This window comes from Pangasianodon hypophthalmus, chromosome 2 (genome assembly GCF_027358585.1).
Source record: "Pangasianodon hypophthalmus isolate fPanHyp1 chromosome 2, fPanHyp1.pri, whole genome shotgun sequence".
Taxonomy (NCBI): Eukaryota; Metazoa; Chordata; class Actinopteri; order Siluriformes; family Pangasiidae; genus Pangasianodon; species Pangasianodon hypophthalmus.
This window is the reverse complement of record NC_069711.1, coordinates 16,733,343-16,751,809: the sequence shown is the minus strand read 5'-3', so window position 1 is coordinate 16,751,809 and position 18,467 is coordinate 16,733,343. Positions and strand designations below refer to the sequence as shown.

Sequence of the window (18,467 nt, the reverse complement as noted above, 5' to 3'; positions counted from 1 at the left end):
TAACTCCGCTTCTAAATTACAAGTGTGAAATGTTCCTCTACCTGAGGTTAAAAGCGGGGTTTTGAACGACCATAACCCAGGGTTAAATGCAGTGTGAAAAATCCTACTGTTGAGAAAAGTGAATTCTTAAACAAATAATATTCTGATGCTATTGCACACTGAGATAAAACGCTAAGCAAAAATCATGATTTGAATTATCAATGCTTACAAGTGTCTTTTTTTTAGGTAAGTGAAGTGCATCTTATTGGGCAGGTATCTGTCAGGGTAGCACTAAAGGGATGCTAAACTACACTTCCCATCAGCCCCAGCATATCACATGGCACTAATCACTCATTCTTGTTTCCGGTTTCACCCTGATTTGCACCACTATTTAAGTTCTGGTTTCTGTGTACCTCACTGTCATGCTTCTGTTGATGTTGTGTCTGTTTGTAGCCTTGCCTGCCATAGTCTTGCCCATAGTCTGTATGTTTTGCTGTTTTGTGTATACTCACCGCTTCAGTTGTTATTTTTACACCCTGCACAATAAAAGTCTGCTCTTGCATCCGTTGCCTCTGAGAATCCATGACAGTATCAAACCTTGCATTTATCATATGCCTACCATATAACCATACTACAGGCCTTCCACTAATTTCATAGTGTTTTAAATTTGATTTATTATGGAAGGAAATCTGATGTAATACTTAAATTAGCACTTAAAAAAATTGTATTGTCTGAGTGCTCGTTACTATATTACCTCCCCAGCAGAGTTTTTGGACTGATGGTATTCCCAGTTTGTGACCTAGCAAGCCAGTATCAGAATGTATTTATTGGTAGACTTCAAGGTACTTTTGTAAGTCGCTCTGGATAAGGGCATCTGCCAAATGCCATAAATGTAAATGTGATTCGACTGACAATCATCCTTTATACAAAGTGTAACATATGAAAATATACTCTGTAGGGTGGCACAGTGGCGCAGAGCTTGGGTTACTGTCTGTGTGGATTTTCTGTGCTTCCGCCGGGTTCTCAGGTTTCCTCCTACCTCCCAGAAATATATGGCATATTTGGTGTGGGTGTGGATCCACCACAAAACTGACCAGTATAAAGCAGTTCCTGAAGATGGATGGATAAATGAATGAATGAATGAATGAATGTATGGTATATCCTCAAAGAATTCTTTATACTGAGATGTACTTTAGAGTAGGTTTCTTTTCTTCCATCTTCTATAACAGTGAGATTTGCTCTTTGAATGAAGCAGCACTGTCTTCTAAGGGGGCTTTGTATTTTCAGCATGACAGTAAAATAACCAAGGCTTTCACTCCAAAACATCTGAGTTCCTTTTGATCAGCAGCAGCTAAGGTGAAGCTTCCTGCAGGCCTTTTCAGCAACTCTATACTAGAGGTTATGTCTTGATTGAGAGATTTTCAGAGCTTTTTTGTCAACACCATTGTATAATTTGCGTTACAGTGATAAAAGCTGGTATGCTGTCATTCACTACCCTTCTCATCACCTTTCTAGTTCTGAGTTCACCCACTTAGCACGATGTTTATGTAAGGAATAATGCTGCCTAGTAGTAAAGTAGCTTGCAAGTAGTATTTCGTTCTCTTATCATACACAATTTTAATCATTCATCATGCTATGTAGCTGCTTTGTGTCCGTTGGTTGGAAATGCGATGAAATGATTCAAAGAGAGATCAATGACATCAACATAACAGTGTCACTGTGAGATTAAACTACTTTGTCTTGTGAATTCTGATATCAATGGGAAAGAAAGGTGATATTAATATTAAGGAAACCATTACCTGTTCTCATACCTGGTTAAAGATTAAGACTGTGTGTTTACCCTTCCTGTTGATAATAAACCTTATGAGCTGCACTTGGGTCTCACTTCCTGCTACAAGCAAGTAGGTTAATGGCTTCCTGATTATTATTTGTTGTTGCTTAATACCTTAAATTAATGCACCTCCATTGAATAATTAAGAATAAACACTGTAACAGGTGCTTTCATTAGTATGAACAGCAATTAGCATTATGAATTCCCACAACAACACTGGAAAGATAAGTTTATTCTGTCTATACAGCATGTCTGCATATCTTCACACTGCTGCAGTTATAAGACAGATGCACGATTGATGATCTTTGTAGAAAACTCCAAGCTGTTAATATATGCAGGAAGAGTGGTCAAAGCAATGTGTTCAAACTGCCATTACTCAGGAGAGTGCATCGACAGGAAGTCTGTCTCAGCACCATGGGGATCATACAGCTTTAAAAGCTGACCCTGAATCTCAGCTGAGCTGTTTGTGGATATTTCAGTTTTTCAGACTCAGATTAAACCTAGTTCTAGTCTAAAATGATATTAAAAAGCAGTTCAGAGATGCATTTTGAGAACATAATGTATTCTTTAGCTAGGCTCTGTGTGCATGTGCTCTGTTCAGATGGTCATGGACTTCCATTTCAAATGTCAAAAAATACACATACAGTATCAACAAACATGTACACATCACTACAAAGATTTTGATATGAAGGTCTAAATAAGTCAAGATATGTATTTATATAAAATCTACAATGACTGCCAAAATATCATAATTATCATTTTTGTATCTTAAAAGTGAATTCAAATTTCAATCACTGACTACCGTGAATTCACACTGGATGGCTCGTCGCGATCACCCGTTCAATGAAATGTTTATTAAAGTGGATGTACTTTGTTAAACGTTCGAATATGCGTGTGGGTTCCTTTGAACACAGACATGCCATGCAAACATTCATAGTTCAATAATGTTTTTTTGTTTCAAGGTTTTACAATATTCTTTACAATATTCTTTCTATTCTCATACAATATTCTTTCTATTCCAGTGAGAATAAATCAGTGGGATTTAATATAAATGCAGTTGTAATTAAGCTAATAGTGTGTATAGATAAAAAAAAAAAACAAAGTACATAGATAAAGAGAAAATTTGATGAAAGGTGATGGAAACATTTTATAATAAATGTCAGTTTGTGGTAGTGAGATCACACTAACATGACTGATCTCAGTCAGTCCTATGAAATCCAGTACATTTCCCGACTCTTTTTTCATGAATTCATGCTGCTCTCAAAGCTTCTGCAAACAAAAAAATGTCTTCTTTAGAAAGCACACCACACACACACACACACACACACAAAATTGTCACCACCTCTGCATTTTGCATTGGAGAAAAAGAATACACTCCAAACTATACTGGTGAGTCTGTTACCAGGACTACAGTGCTGTCAGTTTTACCCTGAATATCCTCCAAATCTGTAATAATCTCATCCATAATATTGTGGGAAAACGTCACAGAGCGTTGAGTGTTTTCCACCTCCTTGGGCTTGAACGTCTGCTCTGTCAAACAGCATCCTGATTAGATCATCTGAGCAAATGAGAATCAGTTGACTCTCCATTTACACTTGTTAATCCCTGCTTGGAGAGACAGAGACATTTCTATGAAAGTGAGACTTGATGGAATGGAGACTCTTGTTTGTAAGCTCTCAGGCTAGATCAAGTACACTTGTGCGTTTTATGAGCCGTTTTTTATGGAGGATCTCTCAGATGGGAAATAGATAGGTGTTGGAACTGGAGGCTCTGTAAAACCCCGCTGGGGGGAATAGTCCATCTTCAACCTTGACACGTTCCAGGGATTGTAACTCAAGTGTATGTAGTATATCAAAATCCTTCAGGTTCATAAAATATTCCATCAGGTCTGACCCATTAAAGCTTTTTCGTACAGTGGTTTATGGGTATGACTTCTGGATGCAACAGGCATCTCATAAATATATCTGTTTATTGGTTGCTAAAATTTGTATTGGACTTTTGTAAATAATATTAAGGCATCTGACAATTTTACTTCTCATGTTATTCGTACTGCCTCAAAAAATTTCACCTGAACATACCTTACTAGTGTCAGCTAGTTTAGTTTTTATCAAATCACTCACAAATCATACTACAATAAAGCGAATGAAAAATTATAACATATGTTTCGCTTTGCTGTGTAAATTGTAGAACCTGTAAAAATGTCTGAAGCTTCCAAGTAGCAAGTCATTTGCCATATCATCAGGAGATTATATATTCGAACCCTGGCAAGGCTATAGCCATGCATAGTGGAGAGGCTATGAGAATACATTTAGCTGTGTTCTCTGGATGAATAGAATGGCAATTCTCTTCACTGTCAATCAGAATGACACTAATTGTGGGCATGTGTGAACTCATGTATATGGAAGGTGGGAGCTAGCGCCTTACTCTGAGTGTGTTTTGTTGCCTTGTGATGGCAGATTAGTATCGGTTCAAAAGGATGCGATGCAATCTGTTTAGAAAGATGCGAGTTGAACATGAAGAACAGTTGGTAGCTGTTGTGCAATAGGTGAGAACTATCTAGTGGGTGGGAATTGGCAATGACCACATTTGGAGAAAACTGGGGCAAAAATTGGGACTGAATTGGGAGACAAATGCAAAAAAATAGTCCTGAAAATACAGTAAACAAACGGCCATTCTTCATGCATTAATCACTTCATCATGTCATGATGAAGTCAAAATTACAAGTGGAAGCTTAGGAAAAAAATGTTGGTACCGAAGTTCTGTCTTTGGAGAAATGGTTGATTTTAAGAGTTAGTAGTAGATAATCCATCACACATCCATCCATCTACATAAATAAATAAATAAATAAATACTATTAAATTCAATTTTATTTATATATTGCTTTTAACAATTGACACATTGTCACAAAGCAGCTTTACAGAAATCCAGAAATAAATTTTAAATTTATCCCTAATAAGCAAGCTAGAGGTGACAGTGGCAAGGAAAAACTCTCTGAGATGACATGAGGAAGAAACCTTGAAAGTACCCAAGACTCAAAAGGGAACCCTGTCATCTGGGTGACAGCAGACAGTGCAATTATAAATCATTTCTCTTCTATACTGTAACTGTATACTATAGAGTCAAGCAGTGCTAAGTGTGGTAAAAGGAACGTGAGTATGAACATCAGAGTAATTTCTGAATTCATTAGAGTTTTATCTTTATGTCTATCATATCCAAGTGAAGTTACAATCAATTTGACAAACTACCCATTTGCCTTCAAAATGAGACAGACTTTATTTCAGGAGCACAAATGGTGCCCAAAACGTACCTAGTTAGCCTTCACCTTCTCCTAAATGAGATACAGAGGGTGAGACAATATTTTGAAGTGTTCAAGATCATTCATAGCATGTTGTAATATGCTGTGTTTAGGATCAAACCTAATTGGACTGCACAGAAAATCCCTATCCAGTAAGTACAAGTGCTATAGGGATTTAGGGAGTTTCTCCTGTTGGCCAAAGCTCTGAGGTAGCCACTGTGCTTGTGATGAAAGAGCAGGTGATTCATGGGCTTTTCACCTAACACCCCCCTTCACCAGCCCACCCGCCCCCTGAGACCTGAGCACCAGGGGGCATTATCAGTGGTAAATGGCTCTGAAAACGTTTCGCCTCAGACAAGTCCAGGCAGACTGTGATTTATGGCTCTGTGATGCTGCAGAACAGTTAGCAGTGTTACTGGTAAGGATATGAACATTTTCATGGCCACAGTTCAAGTTTATTTCAGTTATAAATTTCCAGAGATGCGGAGCAAAAAGCAGTGGTGAATTTATGGCCTGAGAGATTGTTGTTTGCAAGCTGCCAATAAGGAAGCAGCTTTTTAATGCAGTGAGGATAAGAATGACCGGCTGCTTTTGTCAAGAGGGTTATTAAAGATGCTTTCTTGGAGTGAGCTGATAGATAATATATAAACCAAAGCATGCAATTAAGCTAGTTAGATACTATGGCATTAATTTGCCACATTTAAAAAATTCATTCACTGATATGTTTTCTTTGTACAGCTAGAATTGCCAAAGCTACTGACCAACTCTGACCAAACCATAACTTTCTCAGATAATCAACCTGAAAAACTGATCACATGATATATTCAACTTTCTAGATTCTGAAACCAGAGATCAGATGGATATTCACACTCCAACTTTACTGTACCATAAAACTTTTCCAATTTGCCCGCCTGACCTGTCTTGTACCCAGTATGTCCATTGTGACCCCTAAGTAAACAGTTACATACAATGAATGAACGAGACTATTATGTGAAGCATTTTTTTCCCCCATTCTTTCTCCTTATTTGGATCTTGGATTTATGCTTATTTATTTGGCAGAAACAGAGCTGAAATCCAATGCGAGCACAAAACCGAGCAGTTGAGGTCTTTTTCAAGGCCCCATCAGTAGTCTAAAAGTAGATAAATAACTCAGCTTGTATTTTATTTGAACATAAAGACTTGCATAGTTTGCACATTTGAAAATAAAAATGTTATTATGAAATATCTGAAGTTTGGGAGAAAGACCAGGCCTGAAACTCCACCTCCTTCTATGTATCTAACTTCCTATATGTCCTGTGGAAAAGGGTGCTTCTCGTTTCTTTATAGCACCTCATCGTTTCCTTTCCTCACTTCCCTACCTTGCTTCTTAACGCCTCCCTCTAAGGAAGTGGAGAAAGGATGCATGAACAAGAAACGAGGACAGGAGGAATCAAGAACAAACATATTTGCCAAATGAGATGTTCACTGAAGTGTCACTTTAGAGCGTCTTTAGTGAATTCACTTATTGATGACATTTCCCCAGCTGTATTAACTTAATAACGGACCTGACTGTACAGTACAGTGATTACAGACTCAGTTATCCTTAATTAAAACATCATCACACATGAACATCACATGCTTAAATTTTAAAAAAGATTCTACTCATGACTTTTAAAGCAAGGCATATTAATTGGTTTTCATGCAAGGCTTTTATTAAAAAAAAAACTATTTTTTAAATTAAAGATTATTAATTTTGTATTTGTGGTTCTTGTTATTGCATTGTTTACTGTAATTGTTGTTGTTTTTTTGGGAGAGCATTTAAACCGAGGCTTACATCATGTGCTACACCAAACATTCTTACGCTCTCAAACCCTCTTATTTCCTCTCTCCTTGATTTCTCTGACTGCATTTTAAGACCCTTTAAGATTGTGGACTTTGATTTCAGGGTCACAGGCTAAAGGAGGTAGGATCAAGGAATCAAGAAGGCTTCTGTTTTGGGAAGCACCCAAAATTTACAAAGCCTCCTCTCCATCCTCCTCCTAGTCTCCTAGAGACATATCTTTCTGCCTTTGTTGCATAAAGAGTTTAAGCTCTCAGAGGGTACTGGCCATTTCTTGCATTATGTATGTAACATTTGAACTTACATTGGCTGCCAAAGTATCACATGAAATAGCTAGAATGTGTGTTAAAAACGAACTAAGAATGAATTAAATTGAACATAGACTTGAACAGTAAGTAGCACTGTAAAATTACAATTTCTATTCTGTTCAATTGGCAAACAGTTGCCTTGATTATGATTCTAAAAATATAACCATTGCAGCCACATAATTGACTTTAATGGGAATAGCTTGAATGGAAAGAAAAGCCGTAAAAATTAGAAAATAATTTCACCTTCAATCATGGACATGCAATGTACAGCCACTTTGACCAGCTCTCTTTCATCAGCAATGGACAGTTATTAACCTCTGAATATGGTGGTCTGTGAAAAAGTATAAAAGCAACAAGCAACAATAGAAAGCTCAAGAATAAGTGAAGCCACTTATAATAATATGGTGGTACAGTCCAAGCCTGTACACTCAGTGTGTGTGAATGAAACCATCCTTCTCTGCATGTCTCATTATGCGTCAGGAAATGCTAATCAATACTTGTGATTGATCACCAGCTGGATACAGTTATGTTTCCCTTCTCACGTCTCGCCTTGTGCCTCAGGGGGACAAAAACATTTACAGCACATTAGACATGATCGAGAAGAACTTGTTCTCTGCCTCACTGGGTTGTTTCAAATATTTGTCACGCTTTATTTAACAATTGATTTGAGAGAGAGAAATATTGGACACCTACTTTATCCTGGTCAGGGTCGTGCTGGATCCAGAGCCTATCTTAGGAACATGGGGCACAAGACAGGAACACACCCTGAATGGGACACACACACACACATTCATGGACTCGTTCGTGCACTTATTCACTGCTAAGGGTATGAATTTTGCATAGCCAATCCACCTACCTGCATGTTTTGGGGAGGTGTGAGGCAACCGGAGAACACAGGGACAGAAACCCAAGCTCAGGACACATGTGGCTGAATAGAAGTAATAATTTCTGCTCTTGTTGACCCTGACGTTTTTCAGACTGCAGACACTGTAAAGATGGCAAATATTATGAAGTGGCACAACCAAATCATATGACAGGAGCAATAATAATGACAGGATTATTATTTTTGGATCTCTCAACATTTTTTCACCATGATGCAGATAGTTGCTTATAATTAGTTAATCAATATATTGTGATATTCAACAAGCACGGTACTATTATTAACATAATAGTAGATTTACCAAATGACGTTCACTTCTGCTACACATCTGTAGTATATGTGCAATTACCATGAACTAAAATTTCGACACATTTCCCTGTACTGAAAAAAATTAACAAAAAATCTGTGTACTCAAAACTCACTTATAATGGAAGACTGAGAGCAGTTATTGGGTCACTGAATACATTTTTATGTGACATGCTACATAATGGTGAAATGCTTTTATGTGAATTCTCCAGTCAAATGTGTTTGTAAATGAAGCCCTAAATCCTTGTCTAACGTGTCCACTCAGAAATGTCACTACTTTTTCACTCTGTGGTTATGTGCAACCAACATAGTCAACATAACACAGACATGCCTCTGTTTTTTTCCCCCCTAATCATTCATCAATAGCACAAAATCTTGTATTTTTCTGTACTTTTATTTTTTTACTTTATTTTTGTCATGGTTTCTCTGTTCAAGTTGCAGTTCCCATGGCGACGTGTGCTCATGTTTGCTTTGGGTTTTGTTCTAGCCTTGTTTTTGCCACCGTCTTGGCGCTGGTTTGTTGCCCAGTTGTGTTCACCTGTTGTGTGTTTAATTCTAATTAATTTGTCTCCTTATAACCTATTGTGTCAGTGTATCTTTGCAAAATCTTACCTTGCAAATAGTTACATTAAATCAAAGCCTTGTTTTACGAGTTCTGTGTTTCATTGTACTCCTGGTTTTGACCTTTGCCCGATTTGACATAGATTATCCTTGCTTGACTTTGCCTGCCTGTGATTTGACACCTGCTAGGGACTCTAAGATATAAAATACAATATAAGCATATACTGAATTTACACGCTTGCCTTCTGCCTCTCACCACACATTACAACTTTACTGTTCATTACATTTTACTGATTTTCAAAATGTGGACAAAACAACAGCTACGCTAAGACGTTCTCTCATGTCTGTATTTAATATTATTAAATATTTTACAATGAAATTTCAAGATAAAACATTTCAGATTTTAAAGTGAACTATCTTGTATTTTAGACCTTATATCTTGCATTCAGAAAAATTCAACTTATTGAAAAGAACATAGGATCATAATCTTAACAGGCTCAAAAATGTTTCAGCACTAGATTTATTACCATTTATTATTTAATTAATGAGATGTAATAAACGAGATATAACTTTAGACAGTTACCAAACTGTCTTAGGGAATAATAAGGTCCTATCTGTATTTGGCTAGTGTTCAGAAATGTACTTTCTAATTGCCTCAGAATTTCAGAACACTAGAGAAAAAAATCAGCTGGTCTTTTTCCAGTCTTCAACTGTCTGTGCCCATGATAGCCTCAGATTCTTGTTCTTGGCTGACAGGAGTGGAACCTGATGTGGTCTTCTGCTGTTGTAGCCCATCCACCACAAGGATGGATATGTGCATTCTGGAATGCTTTTCTGCTCACCACGGTTGTAAAGAGTGATTATTTGAGTTATTATAGACTTCCTGTAAGCTCAGACCAGTGTGATCATTCTCCTCTGATCTCTCTCAGGAACAAGGTGTTTCAGCGTGCAGACCCTCCACTCACAGGATGTTTTTTTGTTTTTCACACCATTCTGTGTAAACTCTAGAGACTGTTGTGTGTGAGCTCAGCAGTTATAGAAAAACTCAAACCAGCCCATCTGACACTAACAACCATGCCACAGTTAAAGTCACTGAGATCACATTCTTCCCCATTGATGTGAACAATAACTGAAGCTCTTGACCTGTATCTGCATGATTTTATGCATTGTGCTGCTGCCGTATGATTGAATGAGCAGGTGTACAGGTGTTTCTGAGTAGACGGTGAGTGTGTATTTCAGTACTTTTGAGTTTTGCTAGCTGTCAAAACTTTGATGTCCTAAATCGCAAAAAAAAACTCTTCACCCATTCATAATACCAAGGTCACAAAAAATTGGGATATTTCTTTATTGTATCTCCTTAAACTGCCTTCTTAAGGGTCTTTGTATTTCGGGTGAAATTTAAAGGAGCACTGCAGAGAAATGATTATGTATCCATAGTTTAATTGACAATGAACTGTTATGGCTCCTGACTGTAGGTTTAACCTTTTATGTAAAAATGCTGATAAACGCCCTGCGGATTCTCACTAATGATCTCCAGGTGTCAACGTTGTTGCCCTCTCGCTGTGTTTCATTAACATGCCAAGTGTTGCATATGAAATCTGAATTTTGATGTCTATATACACTAAGCTGCTATTTTCAAGGTGATATTTTAGGCTCTTTGATGTGTTATGTGTAAGTGTTTTTTCTCTTTGGTTTTGATTATGATTATAGTTACATTGCAATAATTTATATAACATTTAGAAAATTCAATTTTGATAATGTACTTTTTAATCACTTAAAAAGCTTGCTTCTAATGCATGAATAGAGTAATTGTATTAACATGGTGCAAAAATATCTAAACAAGTATCTAACAGAGGTATATAAATAAATTGAATTAAATTTTAGATAAAAGTATGCATTTATGAAAACCTATAATATAATACAATTTTATTTAAATTATGATAAAAGTATAGTTGTTAGCATACTAGATTAGTATATTTTTAACATTTTAATTTAATACAGAAATTTGTTAGTTTATTTATGACATGCATAGATAAAGTTCAGGATATTTTAAGTAAAAAAAATGTTTTTTTCCTCATTAGGGTGAACATGACCTTATTGTAATGAGCACAGTTTATTAGCAGCTTTCACTACCTTGATTAGGCCCATCCATTTTACAACAAAGGAGAAAAAATCTCACAAGGTAAAAGTAGACATTGCAAAGTCACTAATTATTCTGACTTTGAACTGCATAATGTGCTCACAAGACCAGAACTAACCCAAATAGAAGGCAATCATATATTGAGCTACTCTGAGGCTTTAAATCAGCATACTCAGCCATGTTTGATGCCAAGTTTTGTGTGTTGTATTTCTAAATAAATACAAACTAGCTGAACACTGTAACCCACTATTGCTGAGGTGCAGCAAGGAAAAAGAAGAGGCTAAATAAACTAAGAAACAACTTCTGTCATCGTGTTAAATGCTGACCCCCCCTGGATGTGGTGGTGGAGAGGAGAATAGTGTCCAAACTCATGGCCATCATGCACAGTGCCTCCCATCACCTTCATAGAGTACTTGACAGTTTGCGCAGTACTTTCAGCCACAGGTTGAGCCATACATGGTGTAGCAAGGAGTGCAACAGGAGTGCAGTCATTCCTGCTGACTGCTATAAGGTACAACTCTGGAAGAAAAGGTAAAAGACAAATTTTGCAAATGTTTTGTATCATAGGGAAATAAGACATACCACCACATCCAACTGAAACCAGATGCCAAACCATTGACCACACCCAGGTGGGTTGCCCTACCTCGCTTAGCAAAGGTGGAAGAAGCTCTGAACCACACTGAAGACCTCTGTATCAAATTCAGGGTTGAAAAGACTGGTGCCCTGGGGTGCACTGGGAAGGTGGTCGTCTGGAGGAAAAGGGACAACCTTAGAGAAACCTGGACATAAAAATGTATTGGGTTACTTAATTTTTTGATCCATACACTTGATAACATATCTATTTATCTTATTCAATTAATCTCTATTCCTATTTGATTGCCCCTCTCTGCCATTACTTCATCACTTATTGCTCTTTGTTTGTATGCAGTGTTTTGTGTGCTTGTAATAGCAATTTTCTCTGAGGAATCTATATGTCTCTTTGTCTGTCTGCCTGCCATGGTCTCTACACTGTACATGGCTGCTGTTTTTAAGGTTTGTCTGCAGTGTCTTTCCCCTTTGATCCTACTGCACACATTCAGGGTTTGGACCATGCTCAGCAAATACATCTCATATATCTATATATCCCCATGTGGTGACAAGATTAGAAAGGTTGTACTCAAGAGTGTTGCTTCCTTTGTTTTGTTTAATGTTTCTATAGTAATGTGCTAACAAGCAATAATAATAATAATAATAATAATAATAATAATAATAATGATAAAACTGCAAGCAACATTTTCGGGGGCCAAGCACCTAGACTGGGTGAGTCGCACATTCACAGACGCGCTACAGTTGTTGCCTAAACAATCACAGGAAAGCAGAGCCATAACTTTAGGCAAAGGAGTTCAAGAGTGATTTGTAGTTTCACTCATGATGTGTATGTTTTGACCAAGGCCAGTGGTGGAATTCTCTGACTGTAGGAGGAAAGGTCTAGATGAACAAATGGGCAGCAGAGTGGCATTGCTGCTGCAGCAGTCACTTCTGCTGTGACCTGTGGAGTTGTCTGTTGCTACTTTGGTCATGATTACTACTGCTCTGACCTTCTTGCAATTGAAAAACATCTAAGGTATTTATGTTTTTTCTCATCAGTCTGGGCCTTTTTAACCCACTTTGTGCAAGTTTAGACAGGTCTCAATATGATGTGAGCCAAATTTGGTGAAGATTGGATGAAATTTGGAGGAAGAGTAGGAAAAATGGCAGTTAGATGGAAGCATTTTTGCCATGTTATTGTAACTTTTGACCAATAAGTGGCACTGTCACAAAATTTGTAGTATAGCCTCAGGGCATGGTCCTGAAGATGCCTACCAAGATTTGTGTCAGTGTGCAAGGTTATTGCTGAGATACAGCCTCACTTCCTGTTTGGCGGCTTTGGCATCAAATTTATTGGCACAATACGGGCAAACCGTTTGGAATATCAACATTGTTTTGATATATTTTGTCCAGGTTGGTCAGTATATTATGTATGCCAAATTTGGTGTTGATTGGATATAATTTGTAGGAGGAGTAGCGAAAAACAAAAAAAAATAAAAAATTTTGGTTTTTGACAAAATCCAAGATGGTTGACAGGAAGTACACTTGAATTTCAGAACTTGGGGTGTGTTCATTTCAGCATACATCAGGCAATTATAGAAAAAAGAACTGTGAATTTAGCCCAAATAAAAGTTGCTACAGTTCTTGACCACAAGGTGGCACAGTCACAAAATGCCTTATTATTATTAAACAACTTAAATGGGTATATTCAGGGCATGGTCTTGAAGATAATTATCAGGTTTCGTGATGATATGTAGGTGCATTGCTGAGATACACCCTCACAACCTCGTTTTTTTGCATTTGCCAGCACATTACAGGAGAACGGTTTGAATATCAATATTCTTTGATAACTTTTGCTCAGACATGTCTCAAGATGATGTGAACCAAATTTGGTGAATATAAGATAAAATTGGGAGGAGGAGTAGCAAAAATGACAGTTAGATGTAAGTATTTTTTTATCATGTTAGTTATTTTGACCAGTAGGTGACACTGGCACGGTTGGTCTGAATATGATGTGTGCCAATTTTGGTGATGATTGGACAAAATTTGCAGGAGTAGCAAAAAAACAGTAGCGAAAACCAGGATTATTAATTAGATGGAAAAAGACGTCATAGGGTGCATTGAACTCATCTCGGCCCAGGGAATCTTTTAAATTTTTTGGCTTTTAAATTTTGGACACATGATTCAAAAGTTATGACATAAATGTACTTCCAAATTAGGCCCAAATTTGACCCAATGGTGGTGCTAGAATGTTGGCAGCACTTGGCCCAAATTTGGTCAGAATGTTCCATAGATCCTCCCCAATCAGTGTGCCAAATTTCACAACTTTTTACTGGGCGGTTCTATGGGCTGCCATAGACACCCTAGCAAGAAGAAGAAGAAGCAGAATAATAATAATAATAAGAAAACATAGAATAAAAATAGGGTACCTATGCACCTTTGGTGCTTGGACCCCTAATAATAATAATAATAGTAATAATAATAATAATAATAATGAGACTTTATGTTTTTCTGAGCCTGTCTCAAAGACTCACACTGCTCTGCTAAGTGGCACTACTGTGCCTCTCTCTCTCTCTCTCTCTCTCTCTCTCTCTCTCTCTCTTGTTTGTAACAGATAAACATGTTTTCTATATCCCTAGGGCCCAGTTCCTATTTATATTGAGACAACATCACAGTGAAAATGTTCCTATCTGAGCATGGGCCGTGCTATGACGGGTTCTGCTCTGATTTAAACAAAAGTATAAAACATCCTGAATGTAATGGAAAGATCTCCCTGGTGGATTGTTTCACTTAGATGTTTTATCTTTCTCTGTGGAGCTGTTACACTGGTATTAAGTAATTTCTCTCTCTGGTTAAAAAAACTGCATTCAAATCAGATGCTTTTGTTTTTCTTGGTGAGCCTGGTGTTCTAATTCGGTATGCTGTTCTATATAATAAAACCAGCAAAAATGTCTGTGCTGTTGTTGAACTTGACCAGCTGGATGCGTGAGACCTAAGTACCGTAGTAAATTCCGGCAAAAACAACTCCCAATCCAAAAATGAATAGATTTTCAATTGATTATGTGCAAGTTACCTAATATCCTCCATCCTCTATCCATATATCCTTTCTGTTCTAATGTGACAGACAAGACCATAAAGTAGACCAGTATTTCTCAAGTAGGGGTACTTGGAGGTACTGTGGTACTAAGGTGCTACAACAATAAAGTACATAAAAGTGTAAGTACGCCTCAAAAAATTACAGAATTTAAAACAATAAACAGTATACCAGAAATAATCAGTAAACCAAGTATTAGCAGAAAATAATACAAAACCCCCAACATTTAAGGAGAAGGTTTCCTGAATCAAAATGCCAGATTTAAAAGTGTCTCTTTGGTCAGTAAGGGTGTCCCTTGGCCATCTGGACAAAAACCTTTCACTCTTGATAAGTCTGTGGATCCCTGATATCAGCTGATGTTATTGGCCAAACTATACATTGGTCAAGCCTAGATTCAAGCAAAGCACTTTGCATGGAAATCGGATGTTAATGGTTTTCCTTTAGCGGTTAAGTACACAGTGAATTTCTTTCCTGTCTACAGTGCAGCAACTCTTCTTTCTCTCTGCTTCTGCTGGTATCAGTCTTTTGTCCTCCCCGGACAGGTTGAGCGTTCCACTTCATGCCTGTTAGGGGAAGTGCCCCGCTGCGTCTGGCTTCACTGACGCTCGGCCCAATCTGGTGTCTCAGCGGGCACTGTGCCCGTCAGCGGAAATGCCGCTCGTATTGCACGCAAATTCACTTGCTCTTCTGGGATAATGATCTCACGTTCTGCTGAGAACCCATGGCCACTGTTTGTGGCAAAATAGTCCAAAAAAGACCAAGTTTAAGACAAGAGGAAATTCTCACATGCAGTGTAAATTGACACTATATTTTTGAACTATTGCGAGAGCATATATTTCATTCATAATCATAATCATAAGAGGTGTTGAAAGATTTTGTGAGAAATAGGTTGCAATATCAACACAATTCAGTAATGTGCATGTAAATGGATGTAAACATTCAACATTATCATTCAACACTGATTTGTTTAAACTCTCACAAACATATGAGTTTTTCATCTGAATACAGTACAATTGCAAAAGTCCAAATGCAAACAATAATGGCATTTGTTTGCTAGCAAGCTAAAGGTGGCTGTTGACAGTAAATTCTAATAGCTCTAATAACCATTAGCTAGTCATTAGCTAGTGGTGGTTTCTAGCTGTTTTACTGCTATTTTTCATGCTGAAGAAGTTTTAACAGGTTTATTTAAACACACCAACACACAGTGGAGATTGTCGTCATGAGTAATAGCTGATATTGGCTCCATCAATAACACTCCTCTGTGTTACTGTCCTTTCTGCTTTCAGTCAACAAACAGTTATGGTCTTATTTTAGTGAAGAAGAATAAAAAAAATGTATTAATTGTTGATAACTAATTACATCTGAGGTCCAGTCTAGGAAAATAGGCTTTTTTTTTAAAGTTAGTGCTTTTCTCCTATTACATCAGGAAAAGTATTGAGTTGTCTACTTTAACAGTAGTCATTAATGATTTAGCGTGTCACCTGGCAACCTCGGGCCACAATGCTAATTCACCCCAATTAAAAATTGTTTTCTTATCAGCAGTGAGATAAAGGATCATAAATAACCTGATTTTTTACTTCTCTGTGCTCAGGTCTTCTCTGTGCTCAGGTAGACAGGTTAATTTGCTCTGCTCTCTCTCCCTATCTGCAGGCTTCCCTTGTTCCCTCTCGTTCCTCCTTCCTTATCTTCTACTTGCTGTTGTTCTCATTTTCACACCTTCCACTTGTGCTGCTGTGTCTCAGATAGAAAGTAACAAGATGTTGAACTATATCATCACACCATCTTTCTCTCTCTCTCTCTCTCTCTCTCTCTCTCTCACTCTCTCTATTTCTCATTTTCCAGCCCATTTTGTAGGCTTTCAGTAGAGTGTTATATTTGCCATACTTTAAACAATATTCCAATATCAAATTCAAATGGCTATCAAATTCTAAATGGAGATGGTAAATACAAATATTAAGTAATAATGATTAAAAACTAATGAAAATCATTTTGCCCATCTTTGCTTGCATTTTTGGTCACATTTTTAAATGAATTGGAGCATTGAGAATTTTGCTCAGTTGCTTGCTTCTGGATTGGAATTCATCCTTTCCTTTTGGGTTTTGTCGCATCTTTTAATGGGTGAAAGAGTCTTAGAGGACATACAGCATAAATATCTTAAATACTTCAGCATCAAGTGGGAAGTGGAACCTCCAAATAGGAAGGCTACTTTCATAAGGACTTTGGCTTCCATCAGAAAATGCAATGATATGCATTTCTGGTATGTCATAGGCATGTTTGTGGGTGGGATTGATTCTACTTGAAATGTATATTTTGTGCTAGACTAGTGCACACACTGATATTGTGCAAAGCTGAGGCTTGCTGTGAGCTGTACTTAAAGATTTGTAGCACTGGATCTTACAGCTCTGGATGTGAGCTGATAACCTCAATCATTTTCTGCTCTTTTTTTCCCCTAAATGTTGGCGTGAATGACTGAAGCGTTTTCCCTGGCAATCTCATATTGGCAAAAGCATTACGATGTCAGAATATGTTTGGCCAAAAGTTAGCAATATAGAGGTAACTTCTAACCTGGGTTTTTCATAACTAGTTAGCTTTCTAACTGCATATGCAAAACTCCACATTTACAAACACAGTACAAGAGCCACTTTAACAAAAAAAGTCTGTCTGTATGTGAACTGGGCAAATTAAAATGCATTAACTGTATGCAAAAAGGTGGAATTTGCATTTCTGTATCGAGACAGGTTAAGTAATTAAAACACTGTAAGATTTATTATATTCTTTCAGTATGTAGGCTATCTTAATTTTTATACTGTACTGATACAGATCAACAAATGTCTACAAATAAGCCAGATCATCAACAGGAGATATATTTTCCTAGTATATTTTCCTAGTCAGTTTTTTATTGTGTGCAACACAATGTGGACAGGGAACGGACTGCAGACTGGACATGCACTTATGTTAATTTTGTTGCTTATGAATGCTCCTGACTGTAATGTTGGCACCTCTGTGTAATATTTACCTAACACTTGTGGATACAAACTGCACTGCTAGTTCAGTTATACAGTCTTGGTCAGCATGGTGATGTCACTTCACAGAGTTTTGCATGTTCCCCTTGTGTCTGGGTGGGTTTCCTCCAGGTCTTCCAATCTCCCAGAAACATGCTAGTAGGTGGATTGGCTACTGTAGCTGGCCCCCAGGTATGAATGAGTGAATTTGTGTGTGTCTCTGTGTGTGTGTGTGTGTGTGTGTGTGAGAGAGAGAGAGAGAGAGATAGTGAGATTCAGGTTGTATTCCTGCCTTGCTTATTATTCCTGGGATACACTCCAGAACCAGGTTAAAGCAGTTACTGAAGATGAATGAATGAATTAATGATTATATTGTCTTCCTAGTGCTCTCACTTTTATCTTCCTTTCACATTATCCTTCTTTCTCTCTTTCTTTCTCAAATTTATTTTTGCTGTATTAACATGGCTATTTGTTTCAGTATTACCAAAGCAACCACAGTGTGACAGAAAAAACATACATAAATATATCAGCTATAAACATATGACATATAAACACAAACATACCGGTCCAACTAATATTAATAATAAATGTGCAATACAGTATCACTAACATCTGTTTGTTGTCATCCAGATATTAGTGAGATGACTCAGTAAAGAATGTTAAGTGCTCTGCGCTTCTAAGTCTC

General features: G+C 37.3%; 1 protein-coding gene across 2 annotated transcripts in view; it reads left to right on the top strand.

Moving 5' to 3' along the window:
- Positions 1-18,467, top strand: part of ptprfa (protein tyrosine phosphatase receptor type Fa) — a 206,338-nt gene that overhangs the window by 4,691 nt on the left and 183,180 nt on the right. The window lies entirely within an intron of this gene.